The following is a 13,537-nucleotide window of genomic DNA, read 5'->3' on the forward strand; positions in this document are numbered from 1 at the left end:
GACAGCCACAGCTGGGGCCATGCCCCTATCAGACCGTAGCTGGCCTTATAAAGGCCAGAGAAGCCAGGAGCTGAGGACTTTCCCTCTAGCTCTTGAGGAAGAAGGGCCAGGCTGCCTGGGACCTAAGAAAGCATACCTAAAGTGGAGCAGGGCTGGGGGAAGCCTAGAGGAGGTGGGGGAGCTCCAGCCTGGAAAGCCCCCAGGCTGCAGGCCTTATTAAAGGCCGGAAAGGGTACTGGGGTTGCAGAGGGGCAGCCCAAGGGTAGGCAGAGGCAGCAGGTCCAAACCCTCCTTGCCGATGATGAGTGGCAATTACACTGCAGTCTGCCCCAGGGAACGGGGGGTAGGTGATGACTGGCAGTAGCCAAAGACTGAGGCAAGGTAGGGATAGGGGGTTGGGGGTTCCCTGGGGAGGGGAGGCCCAGTGAAACTGCAGGGTACTGCAGGGGGCAGAAACCCTGACAGTCTCTACCTTGGAAAGTGCTCCCCAGAATGGAAGAGGCAGGGAGTCCCTGTTCTAGTGGATTTCGTCGCATCTCTCTCTCTCTCTCACCATCCATGCACTTTGGTCCCTTTTCTCCCCCTTTCCTTTCTAACTCCCCCCCACACACACACATGCCTCCCTCTCTCTGCCACTTCTAATAGGCATCCCACCCTAGGTGCCAGTTACATACACTCAAGGGTCTGCTATTCCATCCACTTCAGTGACAATTGCAGGTGTATCACTGTGAATCTCAGATCAGCTGAGCACTGATCTGGCTGGGCACGAAGCAGTGCGCATTAGTCTGGTTATTTATCCAGGTAAAAAAAGTCCCTGGCCATTACCATTGAGCAGCCTGCAACCACCTCAGTATTAACCTCTATGATAATATATTGAGATATTACCTATCTCCTAGAACTGGAAGGGACCCTGAAAGGTCATCGAGTCCAGCCCCCTGCCTTCACTAGCAGGACCAAGTACTGATTTTTGCTCCAGATCCCTCAGTGTCCCCCTCAAGGATTGAACTCACAACCCTGGCTTTAGCAGGCCAATGATCAAACCACTGAGCTATCTATCCATCCATCCCTCTCCCCCCCCCCCCCAAAGGAGGGAGGGATTGCTGGGCAGATGGCAGCTTCATGGCCCGGGCTGGAGGCTGCTTGAAAGATGTGGGTGCTCCGTTCATACAGCGCAGTCTTTGGAGAGATGTCATGGCCGCTGGCTTGGTAGAAACTTGCAGATCTATAGAGCAATGGGTACCCCAGCTCCAATGGATGGAAGCAAAATGGTGGGGGGGCTGAGGAATTCTGGGCTGATGTTTTCAAGGCTTGTTGTCTCCAGCAACTTCTCTGTATCAAGATCAGCAGCACAAGATGAGGAGTGAGGATATATTGAACCCAAAACTGCCCCCATCAGCGCTGTGTCCGTTTTGGCAGCTTTCTTGCTGGGGACACATTGCTAGAGTGAAAGACCAGCAAGTTCTGAAGTGGGCACAACGAGGAAAAACACAAGAGTCCAGGAGGTGCTATCATTGTAATTCCACTGAGCACTGAGCACCTGAGGGATAAATGCCCTGTGCTCGGAGGAAGCAGGCAGCCCATGCGAATGCTGCAATTCTGAGCACAGAAGCCCCTCAGGCACCCATCACTTATCATACTAGGTTAGCAAAACTAGCCTCTGCACAACTAGGCATGAAGCACTTAAAGGCTGTCAGCATTAATGGCAGGGAACAGCTTGAGTGGGAAGATACAGGGGCAGAAATGTCTGTGGTTAGGAGGAGTATAGTGCAACAAGGTGACATACTGACAGGACAGATGGCAGAGCTTTTATTATTTGGCAGCTACAAAATCCTTGTGCCTTTGGCTAACGTTGACATAGAAACCAAGGGTTTGGAAACTGTATTATTAGTGGGGGTAGTAGACGATAACCCCATTGATATGCTAATTGGCAATGATTTCTTCCATGTAGCTCAGGCTGTTAAAGTGTCCGCCTGCAGCAAGAAGGAGCGTTCTGCTGGGAGCTCAGAGGGAAAGGGGAAAGTCTCAGGAACTGGTGAAGGAAAGAGAGAGTCTCTCCTTGATTTCCCTGCAGCAGTGGGAAACTGCATGCTTCCAGGGGTGGGGGTGGTTGAGACCAGCTAAAGGGAGCGCTGACTCAGGGAGAAAAATGTCCATGTTGCTGCTAAACAAGGCACAAATGCAATATTAGGGAGCACAGAGAGATGTGTTTTGGAGGGGAGCCCAGAAAAGGATGATAGAATCATAGAAACCATTGAGGAGGTGGGTGTGGGTTCCTTTAACACTGCAGCAGGAGGCAACATCACCTCAGGAAGGGAGCGGGGGTGGAGAGCCTGCTACTGAGACAGCTGTCCAGGCTGTTAGCTGTGAGCCCTTCACAGATGAACAGGGATAGTTCCCACTCTAGAAAGCATAGGAGTATGTGTCCTAGAGGGGGGGCCCAGAGCAGGAAACTGGGGGAGGAATAGTAGGAGTACAATAATGTCTCCTCACTGATCACGTGGGGGAGGATGCCCAGGACAGAATGGCTGATTTAGCATTTGTGCTCCCAGGCACCCAACCTGAGGGGAAAGGAAAACCAGTAACTAAACACATGTTAAGGTTCAGGAGGAGTTGAAAGACACAATGAGTATTGAACAAATCAAACTGTCCAAGCAGGAGGTGTGGTATAATAAAAATACTTGAAAACACCTACCTGTGATAAAAGATTTGGTGTTATTGTTAAATCTCATGATGCAATGTTTGTTGCTAATGGTAAATCTTATAACAAAGAATTTGGTACTGACGGTAAATCCTATGAAAGGGTGTAACATGCATGATTTTGGGGGAAAGCTTTCGGACATGCTACAAATAGTAAACAAGAGGCCCTATGGGGATACTGCTTCTCAGCTAACACCTGTAAATGGGCTCAAAGCTTGTCACAGCAGGGAAACAATAATAAACTGGGTCTGCTGTGTGGAAGGGGAAACTGAGGCACACCACTGCATGGCATTGATGAATATCTGTATTGAGTTATCACCAGATGGAAAATCACAATGGTTGCCAATGCTGCACAGATTCAAAGAGAGGTTTTCTAGTGACCCAGAGAAGGCACACAGAACTTTGCAAGAACACATGGATAACACTACGTTTGCAACACTTGGGCGTTGTATATTTTAAACCTTCAGAAGGCCTTGGGCACACTGCCTCCGAATTGGTCAGTGACTAGCACTCCTACAGTAAACTAAGGGGGAGGTGTGACACTCTGTGCCCCAAAGCAACACCCTGCCACTCCCATATTTACCACGGTGATATGATTATGATATATTTTATACAAAGTATGTCATGTAAGGTATCAATGAAAAAGTTATGATTTTCTGAACATGATTACCCTCTTTGTATGCATGTATCATTTTTGTACCTAAAGATCTGAAAGCATGCAAGGGCATGTGACCAGCTCCTGTGACACTGGATACCATTTGTGCCTGTACTTTTCCACTAACTGTGCTGGGGGCTTTTGCTTGGGAAAATGAAGCTCAACACCTGGACACAGCTTAGGAACAAGGACCGAACTGGGGATTTGGTCCCAGGCTGAAGGGATTTCTAGCCTGTGTATGCACAGACAATCCAGGAAGTTTTTGGAAAGTGTAGGGGACAATTTCCTGGTGCAAGTGCTGGAGGAACCAACTAGGGGCAGAGCTTTTCTTGACCTGCTGCTCACAAACAGGGAAGAATTAGTAGGGGAAGCAAAAGTGGATGGGAACCTGGGAGGCAGTGACCATGAGATGGTCGAGTTCAGGATCCTGACACAAGGAAGAAAGGAGAGCAGCAGAATACGGACCCTGGACTTCAGAAAAGCAGACTTTGACTCCCTCAGGGAACAGATGGGCAGGATCCCCTGGGAGAATAACATGAAGGGCAAAGGGGTCCAGGAGAGCTGGCTGTATTTTAAAGAATCCTTATTGCGGTTGCAGGAAAAAAACATCCCGATGTGTAGAAAGAATAGTAAATATGGCAGGCGACCAGCTTGGCTAAACAGTGAAATCCTTGCTGAACTTAAACGCAAAAAAGAAGCTTACAAGAAGTGGAAGATTGGACAAATGACCAGGGAGGAGTATAAAACTATTGCTCAGGCATGCAGGAATGAAATCAGGAAGGCCAAATCACACTTGGAGTTGCAGCTAGCAAGAGATGTTAAGAGTAACAAGAAAGGTTTCTTCAGGTATGTTAGCAACAAGAAGAAAGTCAAGGAAAGTGTGGGCCCCTTACTGAATGTGGGAGGCAACCTAGTGACCGAGGATGTGGAAAAAGCTAATGTACTCAATGATTTTTTTGCCTCTGTCTTCACAAACAAGGTCAGCTCCCAGACTGCTGCACTGGGCAGCACAATATGGGGAGAAGGTGACCAGCCCTATGTGGAGAAAGAAGTGGTTCGGGACTATTTAGAAAAACTGGATGTGCACAAGTCCATGGGGCCGGATGCGCTGCATCCGAGGGTGCTAAAGGAGTTGGCGGATGAGATTGCAGAGCCATTAGCCATTATTTTTGAAAACTCATGGCGATCGGGGGAGGTCCCGGATGACTGGAAAAAGGCTAATGTAGTGCCCATCTTTAAAAAAGGGAAGAAGGAGGATCCGGGGAACTACAGGCCAGTCAGCCTCACCTCAGTCCCTGGAAAAATCATGGAACAGGTCCTCAAGGAATCAATTATGAAACACTTAGAGGAGAGGAAAGTGATCAGGAACAGTCAGCATGGATTCACCAAAGGGAAGTCGTGCCTGACTAACCTAATTGCCTTCTATGATGAGATAACTGGCTCTGTGGATGAGGGGAAAGCAGTGGATGTGTTATTCCTTGACTTTAGCAAAGCTTTTGATACAGTCTCCCACAGTATTCTTGCCGCCAAGTTAAAGAAATATGGGCTGGATGAATGGACTGTAAGGTGGATAGAAAGCTGGCTAGATCGTCGGGCTCAACGGGTAGTGATCAATGGCTCCATGTCTAGTTGGCAGCCGGTTTCAAGCGGAGTGCCCCAAGGGTCGGTCCTGGGGCCGGTTTTGTTTAATATCTTTATTAATGATCTGGAGGATGGTGTGGACTGCACTCTCAGCAAGTTTGCAGATGACACTAAACTAGGAGGCGTGGTAGATACACTAGAGGGTAGGGATCGGATACAGAGGGACCTAGACAAATTAGAGGATTGGGCCAAAAAAAACCTGATGAGGTTCAACAAGGATAAGTGCAGAGTCCTGCACTTAGGACGGAAGAATCCCATGCACTGCTACAGACTAGGGACCGAATGGCTAGGTAGCAGTTCTGCAGAAAAGGACCTAGGGGTCACAGTGGACGAGAAGCTGGATATGAGTCAACAGTGTGCTCTTGTTGCCAAGAAGGCTAACGGCATTTTGGGCTGTATAAGTAGGGGCATTGCCAGCAGATCGAGGAACGTGATCGTTCCCCTTTATTCGACATTGGTGAGGCCTCATCTGGAATACTGTGTCCAATTTTGGGCCCCACACTACAAGAAGGATGTGGAAAAATTGGAAAGAGTCCAGCGGAGGGCAACAAAAATGATTAGGGGTCTGGAGCACATGACTTATGAGGAGAGGCTGAGGGAACTGGGATTGTTTAGTCTCCAGAAGAGAAGAATGAGGGGGGATTTGATAGCAGCCTTCAACTACCTGAAGGGAGGTTCCAAAGAGGATGGAGCTCGGCTGTTCTCAGTGGTGGCAGATGACAGAACAAGGAGCAATGGTCTCAAGTTGCAGTGGGGGAGGTCCAGGTTGGATATTAGGAAACACTATTTCACTAGGAGGGTGGTGAAGCACTGGAATGCGTTACCTAGGGAGGTGGTGGAGTCTCCTTCCTTGGAGGTTTTTAAGGCCCGGCTTGACAAAGCCCTGGCTGGGATGATTTAGTTGGGAATTGGTTCTGCTTTGAGCAGGGGGTTGGACTAGATGACCTCTTGAGGTCCCTTCCAACCCTGATATTCTATGATTCTATGATTCTAAGACAGGTGGACTGTTTGTACCATCAGGGTGACACACTGCGCAATTCAAATCCTGCCTAGTTTCTAGAACTCAGATTGTGATTTTGCTTTATTTCTTAGGAAATCTACGTTGATCTGTACACTTATTACTTATAATCACTTAAAATCTATCCTTCTGCAGTTAATAAATCGTTTTTTTATTTTTTTTTTTACCTAATACAGTGTGTTGTTTGAAATGCAACAGGGAAACCTTCTCAGGAACAGGGGCTGGTGCATTGTTCTCTCCACACTGAGGGTGGGGCAGGCTTCTGACCAGGGTAAGACGGTACAGCTCTGGGGTCCTAGGCTGAGGAGCTGGAGTGGGGGGGAATTGGCTGGAGCTTCTCTATTGTTGGCTCATGAGTGCCTAGTGAAAGCATTCATGTAACTGCAGCTGGGTGCGTCCCTGGTTGTGTCTGGCTGTGGAAGTGCAGAACCCGGAGAGGATTGCAGCTTGTCACAGCCTCACAGTGTGAGGGGGAGCCCAGGTTGGTATGCCAGAGGGCTCAAGGGAATCCCCATTCCAGGTTGCATCCTGGGCAAGTCCGTCACACCACCTAACTAACGAGCCCTGCTAGATTCCTCCTTGTCATGCACAACAGGGAAGTCAGGAATCCTGGGTTCTATCTGTCAATCTCTGTGTGACCGTCACCAAGTCACGTCTCCCTTTGCCTCAGTTTACCTATCAGTATAATCACGATATGTTCATAGTGACTTTCCTTTGCTAGGTGTTTAGAAGATCCTTCTATGAAAGGTGCTAAACAGTATGATAGTTACTGATGAGAATTACTGATCTCTGATCCCTTAGCGATAGCCCGGTGTGCTGCAGAAAGTGTTCGTGTCTCCCCTCAGTCACCTTTCTCCAGATCTCTCTGTCTACTATCTACTGGGCCTTTACAGAGTATCAGACCCTATGGAGAGCTGGGCATTATCCCTAGTTTTCTTACTAATCAACTATACTTTTTAAAAATACACAAATACACAGAGCAGCTAATTCCTCTCTGACTCAGCACAGAGCCCAAGAGTTCTCATCTCCCTTTGGGAAGGTCCCTTAATTACTGTTTACTCCTAAAGCTGCATAAAGAACACAGAAGCACAGATATTGAAAGAGAGACATTGGCTTGAGTGTCTCTGGTCTCCAGCCTGTTTCCATTCAGATGCCACTTCTCCCCTTGAGGTTGAGCGAAACCCCCTGGGATTGCACACAGCTACATAATAAACGGTGCACACCCCTGTATCGCCTCTCGGCGTTGGATGCTGCTGCAGATGCTGGGTTGAGAGAGGTGTGGGAAACGACTGCCTGCGGGGGATTCCCAGGGAAGGCACGTCCATCTCAGAATTCACAGGTACCCATCTCTTGCTGAGGAGCTCACCAGCTCAACAAACCCAGTGCAACGTGGGCATGATGGGATAGAGAATACGTCTGTGGTCCTTTCCGCTCTGCACAGCTATTAAACAGCCCAGGGCCTTTGCCACAGGGGATGAGTTTGCTCCAATATCACTGGCAAAGATGTCCCTCTTTGCTCTGCCCCCGGCTGATGGCCTCCATCCCCGAGGTGGCTGCATTTCAGTGCACTGGGGATCCTTCAGGATGAAAGGTGTCAGTAGATGGACAATACGAGTCCAAATTCTGAGGCCCCACTGTCAAGGCTGCTTCCCCACTCTGAACTTTAGGGTACAAATGTGGGGGCCTGCATGAAACTTCTAAGCTTAACTACCAGCTTAGATCTGGTCCGCTGCCACCACTCCCAAGATGCTAATTCCCTTCCCTGGGTAGCCTTGAGAGACTCTTCACCAATTCCCTGTTGAATACAGATCCAAACCCCTTGGATCATAAAACAAGGAGAAATTAACCATCCCCCCTCCTTTCTCCCACCAACTCCTGGTGGTTCAAGATCCAACCCCCTTGGATATAAAAACAAGGAAAAATCAATCAGGTTCTTAAAAAGAAGGCTTTTAATTAAAGAAAAAGGTAAAAATCATCTCTGTAAAATCAGGATGGAAACTAACTTTACAGGATAATCAAACTTAAAGAGCCCAGAGGAATCCCCTCTAGCCTTAGGATCAAAGTACAGCAAACAGAGATAAACACTCTAGCAAAAAGGTACATTTACAAGTTGAGAAAACAAAGATAAAAACTACCACACCTTGCCTGGCTGTTTACTTACAAGTTTGAAATATGAGAGACTTGTTCAGAAAGATTTGGAGAGCCTGGATTGATGTCTGGTCCCTCTCAGTCCCAAGAGCGAACAACCCCCAAAACAAAGAGCACAAACAAAAGCCTTCCCCCCACCAAGATTTGAAAGTATCTTGTCCCCTTATTGGTCCTTTGGGTCAGGTGTCAGCCAGGTTACCTGAGCTTCTTAACCCTTTACAGGTAAAAGGATTTTGGAGTCTCTGGCCAGGAGGGATTTTATAGTACTGTACACAGGAGAGCTGTTACCCTTCCCTTTATAGTTATGACACCCACTGAGGCAAAACTCCCCTTGGAGTAAGAACTGATTAAAGACCCCAGTGTGTGAGTTAATGCACAGGGACTCTCACCTCCTCCTCTTGCATTTTAGGGCTCTGGCTGTTAACGGGGCTCTAATCTGGCTTTCTGATGGAAAGCATGGAGGTGCTAGGGCTCCTCACTGGAATAATTATATGAATTTTTCAACATGGGCAAGACATCTTTTCTCCTGGCTTCATTTGAGAAGTTGGCTGAACTGTTATGCCTGAAACTTTCAAAAAACAATTCAGCCAGAAGCAGATACCCGGTGTGGGAAATTTCAGTCCAAACAGTTAAAGTTTGGCAAACTTATAAGCAACTGAAAATGAGGTCTCCTAATTGAAGGTGTCAGACAGCCTTAACTAACGGTGGAGCCACCAGCACCACCTGCAATGGCCAATCCATTTGTGAATCCCATTCAGCTATGCTCTTTGCTCCAATCATGTCTGTGGCAAGGAGTTCCACTGGCCAAATATGGATTATGTAAACAATTTTCTTTTCTCAATGTTATATGTTCAGACTTTCAATGTAATTGAATGTTCCCATGTTCATGTGTTATGAGACAGAGAAAATATAAATGCTTGATCTACTTTCTTTATCGATAGATTCATCGGGTTTAAGATCAGAAGAGACAATTAGATCATCCTGTCTGACCTCCTGTATAACACAAGCCATTAAATTTAACCCCGTTACCCCTGTATGTAGCTCCAAAACTTGTGTCTGACTAAGACCTGGTCTACACTAGGATTTTACATTGTAGAATCATAGAGCCACAGGGTGAGAAGGGACCTGCAAGGGTCGGCTAGTCTAACCCCTGCCAAGATGCAGGGTTTGTTGTGTCTAAACCATCCAGGAGAGACGGCTCCAGCCTCCTTTGGAAAACCTCCAGTGAAGGAGCTTCCACAACCTGCCTGGGCGATTGTTCCATTGCCCAACTGTTCTTACACGTAGGGAGTTTTTCCTGAGATTTAATCTAAATCCGTTATGCTCTAGTTTGAACCCATTCCCTTTTGTCCTGCCCTCTGTCTCAAGAGAGAACAAATTTTCTCCATCTTTTTTATGGCAGCCTTTCAAATACTTGAAGACCGCTATCATATCCCTCCTTAATCTCCTCTTTTCCATACTCAATATACCCAGTTCCTTCAGCCTTTGCTCCTATAGTTTGCATCCATCCCTGGGATCATCTTTCTTGCTCACCTCTGGATCCTTTCCAGTTTCTCTACATCCTTTCCAGACAGCGGTGACCAAAATTGCACACAGCACTCCAACTGAGACCTAACCAGCGCTGAGTAGAGTGGTACTATCACCTACCATGACTTGCGCGCTATACCTCTATTAATGCAACCCAAAATTACATTTCCTTTTTTTCCAACAGCAAAAGAATCCACACCCCTGATAGATATAGCTATATCAACCTAACCCCGATATAAACAGAATGCGGTAGATGGAACAATTCTTCCATCAACCTAGCTACCACCTCTCGGGGAGATGAATTACCTACACTGACGGGAGAATCCCTGTTGTCCATGTAAGTCATGTCTACACTTAAAACACTACAGTGGCACTGCAAAGTGCTTAAGTGTAGACAAGCCCTCAAGCAGATCTTCCAGAAATGCATCCAGTCTGGATCTGCAGACATGGGGAGTTGGAGAATACACCATTTCCCTTTGTAGTTTCTCCCAACGGTTAATCACCATGAGTGCTAATCATTTGGCCCTTATTTCCAATTGGAATTTGTCTGGCTTCAGCTTCCAGTCCTTGGGTCTTTCTCTGCCTTTCTAAACTAGATTACAGAGCCCATTAGTACCCACGGTTTTCTCCCCATGGAAGTCTCCGCTTGATTGTCTTTTTGATGAGATAAATAGATGAAGCTCTTTAAATTTCTCTCTCTGACAGGCATCTTCTCCGGTCTCCAATCATATTTGTGGTTTTTTTCTGCACCCTCTCCAATTTTTCAACATCCTTTTTGAAATGTGGACCCCAGAACTTGGCGCAGTCAGTTTCATCAATGCCGTGTGCAGAGATAAAATCCTTCCCCTGCTCCAATGCACGACTCCCCTGTTTATGCATCCAAGGCTCGCATTAGCCCTTTTGGCCAGAGCATCACACTGGGAGCTTATGATGAGTTCGTTTTCCACAATGACCCCTAAATCCTTTTAACGATCCCTGCGTTCCATAATACTGTGCCCTAGCCTGGGGGTCGGTCCTGCATTCCCTGTTCCGAGAGGATCACTTTGCATTTGACTGTATTAAAACATTTTATTTGCATGGGCCCAGCTCAACAAATGCTCCAGATCAATCGTTATGCCTGCCCTGGCCGCCTCATTGTAACCACTCTGCCAATCTTGGGGTCGTCCGCAAATTTTACCTGCAATAATTTTCTATTTGCTTCCAGATCATTGATGTAAAAATTGAACAGCATCTGGCTTGGAACTGATCCCTGCAGAACCCCACTATAAACACTCCCATTTGCTGACAATGGCCCATTGACAACTGCTTTCTGAGATCTGTCAGTTAGATTGGGGAACAAATGCTAGTAACAATAATAGGGCTCAGATGTTCCTAGACGTGCTAGGAGATGAATTCCTTCATCAAGTAGTAGCTGAACCGACGAGGGGGGATGCCATTTTAGATTTGGTGCTGGTGAGTAGTGAGGACCTCGTTGAGGAAATGGTTGTAGGGGACAACCTTGGCTCGAGTGACCATGAGCTAATTCGGTTTAAACTAAATGGAAGGATTAACACAAATAAAACTCTGACTAAGGTTTACGATTTCAAAAAGGCCAACTTTAATAAATTAAGGCAACTACTTAGGGAAGTGGATTGGGCTAACATACTTAGAGAGCTAAAGGCAGATGAGGCCTGGGATTATTTCAAGATGAAGTTGCACGAGCTGTCCGAGGCCTGTATCCCGAGAAAGGGGAAACGGTTAGTAGGCAGGAGAATTAGACCTAGCTGGATGAGCGGGCGTCTCAAAGGGGCGATTAAGAAAAAACAGAAAGCGTACAAAGAATAGAAGAGGGGAGAGATCATCAAGGAAACCTACCTTATTGAGGTCAGAGCATGTAGGGATGCAGTGAGAAAGGCCAAAAGCCGTGTAGAGTTGGACCTCGCGAGGGGAATTAAATCCAATAGTAAGAGGTTTTATAGCCATATAAATAGGAAGAAAACAAAGAAAGAGGAAGTGGGACCGCTGAAGAATGTAGATGGAGTGGAGATTAAGGATAATCTAGGCATGGCACAATATCTAAATGGATATTTTGCGTCGGTCTTTAATAAGGCTAATGAAGGGCTTAGGAATAGAGGGAGCAGGACAGAGGGGACTGAAGGAGGGGCGATTGACATTACAGTATCAGAGGTGGAAGCCAAACTTGACCAGCTAAATGGGACTAAATCAGGCGGACCGGATGATCTTCATCCTAGAATATTGAAGGAGCTGGCGCGAGAAATTGCAAGCCCCTTAGCGATAATTTTTAATGAATCTGTAAACTCGGGGGTGGTACCGTTGGACTGGAAAATAGCTAATGTGGTTCCTATTTTCAAGAAGGGGGGGAAAGTGACCCGGGTAACTACAGGCCTGTTAGTTTAACTTCTGTAGTATGCAAGGTCTTGGAAAAAATTTTGAAGGAGAAAGTAGTTAAGGACCTTGAGGTGAATGGCAATTGGGACAAATTACAACATGGGTTTACAAAAGGCAGATCGTGCCAAACCAACCTGATCTCCTTCTTTGAGAAAGTAACAGACCTTCTAGATAAAGGAAATGCGGTGGATCTAATTTACCTCGATTTTAGTAAAGCGTTTGATACTGTGCCGCACGAGGAATTATTGGTTAAATTAGAAAAGATGGGGATCGATATGAAAATCCAGAGGTGGATAAAGAACTGGTTAAAGGGGAGACTGCAGCGGGTAGTACTGAATGGTGAACTGTCGGGTTGGAGGGAGGTCACCAGTGGGGTTCCTCAAGGTTCGGTTTTGGGTCCGATTTTATTTAATCTATTCATTACTGACCTCGGAACCGAATGTAGGAGTGGGCTGATAAAGTTTGCGGATGACACAAAGTTGGGAGGTATTGCCAATTCGGAGAAGGATCGGGATATTCTACAGGGAGACTTGGATGACCTTGTAAATTGGAGTAACAATAATAGGATGAGATTTAATAGTGAGAAGTGTAAGGTGATGCATTTAGGGATGACTAACAAGAATTTTAGTTATAAGTTAGGGACGCATCAGTTGGAAGTGACGGAGGAGGAGAAGGACCTAGGAGTCCTGGTTGATCGCAGGATGACTATGAGTCGGCAATGTGACATGGCTGTGAAAAAAGCTAATGCGATCTTGGGATGCGTTAGGCGAGGTATTTCTAGTAGGGACAGGGAGGTGCTGCTTCCGTTATACAAGGCGCTGGTGAGACCTCATTTGGAGTACTGTGTGCAGTTCTGGTCTCCTATGTTTAAAAAGGATGAACTCAAACTGGAACGGGTACAGAGAAGGGCCACTAGGATGATCCGAGGAATGGAAAACCTTTCCTATGAAAGGAGACTCGAGGAGCTCGGTTTGTTTAGCCTAACCAAAAGAAGGCCGAGGGGGGATATGATTGCTCTCTTTAAATATATCAAAGGGATTAATACCAAGGAGGGAGAGGAATTATTTCAGCTCAGTAGTAATGTGGACACGAGAACAAATGGATATAAACTGGCCGTGGGGAAGTTTAGGCTTGAAATTAGACGAAGGTTTCTAACCGTCAGAGGGGTGAAATTTTGGAACAGCCTTCCGAGGGAAACGGTGGGGGTGAAAGACCTCTCTGGCTTCAAGATTAGGCTTGATAAGTTTATGGAGGGAATGGTTTGATGGGATAATGTGATTTTAGTCAATTAGGCATTAATGTGCCATCGCTGGTAAAATGAGGGTCCGGCTGTAGAATCTTGCCTGTATGCTCGGGGTTCTACTGATCGCCATATTTGGGGTCGGGAAGGAATTTTCCTCCAGGGTAGATTGGCAGAGGCCCTGGAGGTTTTTCGCCTTCCTCCGCAGCATAGGGCAGGGGTC

This window comes from Emys orbicularis, chromosome 1, assembly GCF_028017835.1.
Source record: "Emys orbicularis isolate rEmyOrb1 chromosome 1, rEmyOrb1.hap1, whole genome shotgun sequence".
NCBI classification, from domain to species: Eukaryota; Metazoa; Chordata; order Testudines; family Emydidae; genus Emys; species Emys orbicularis.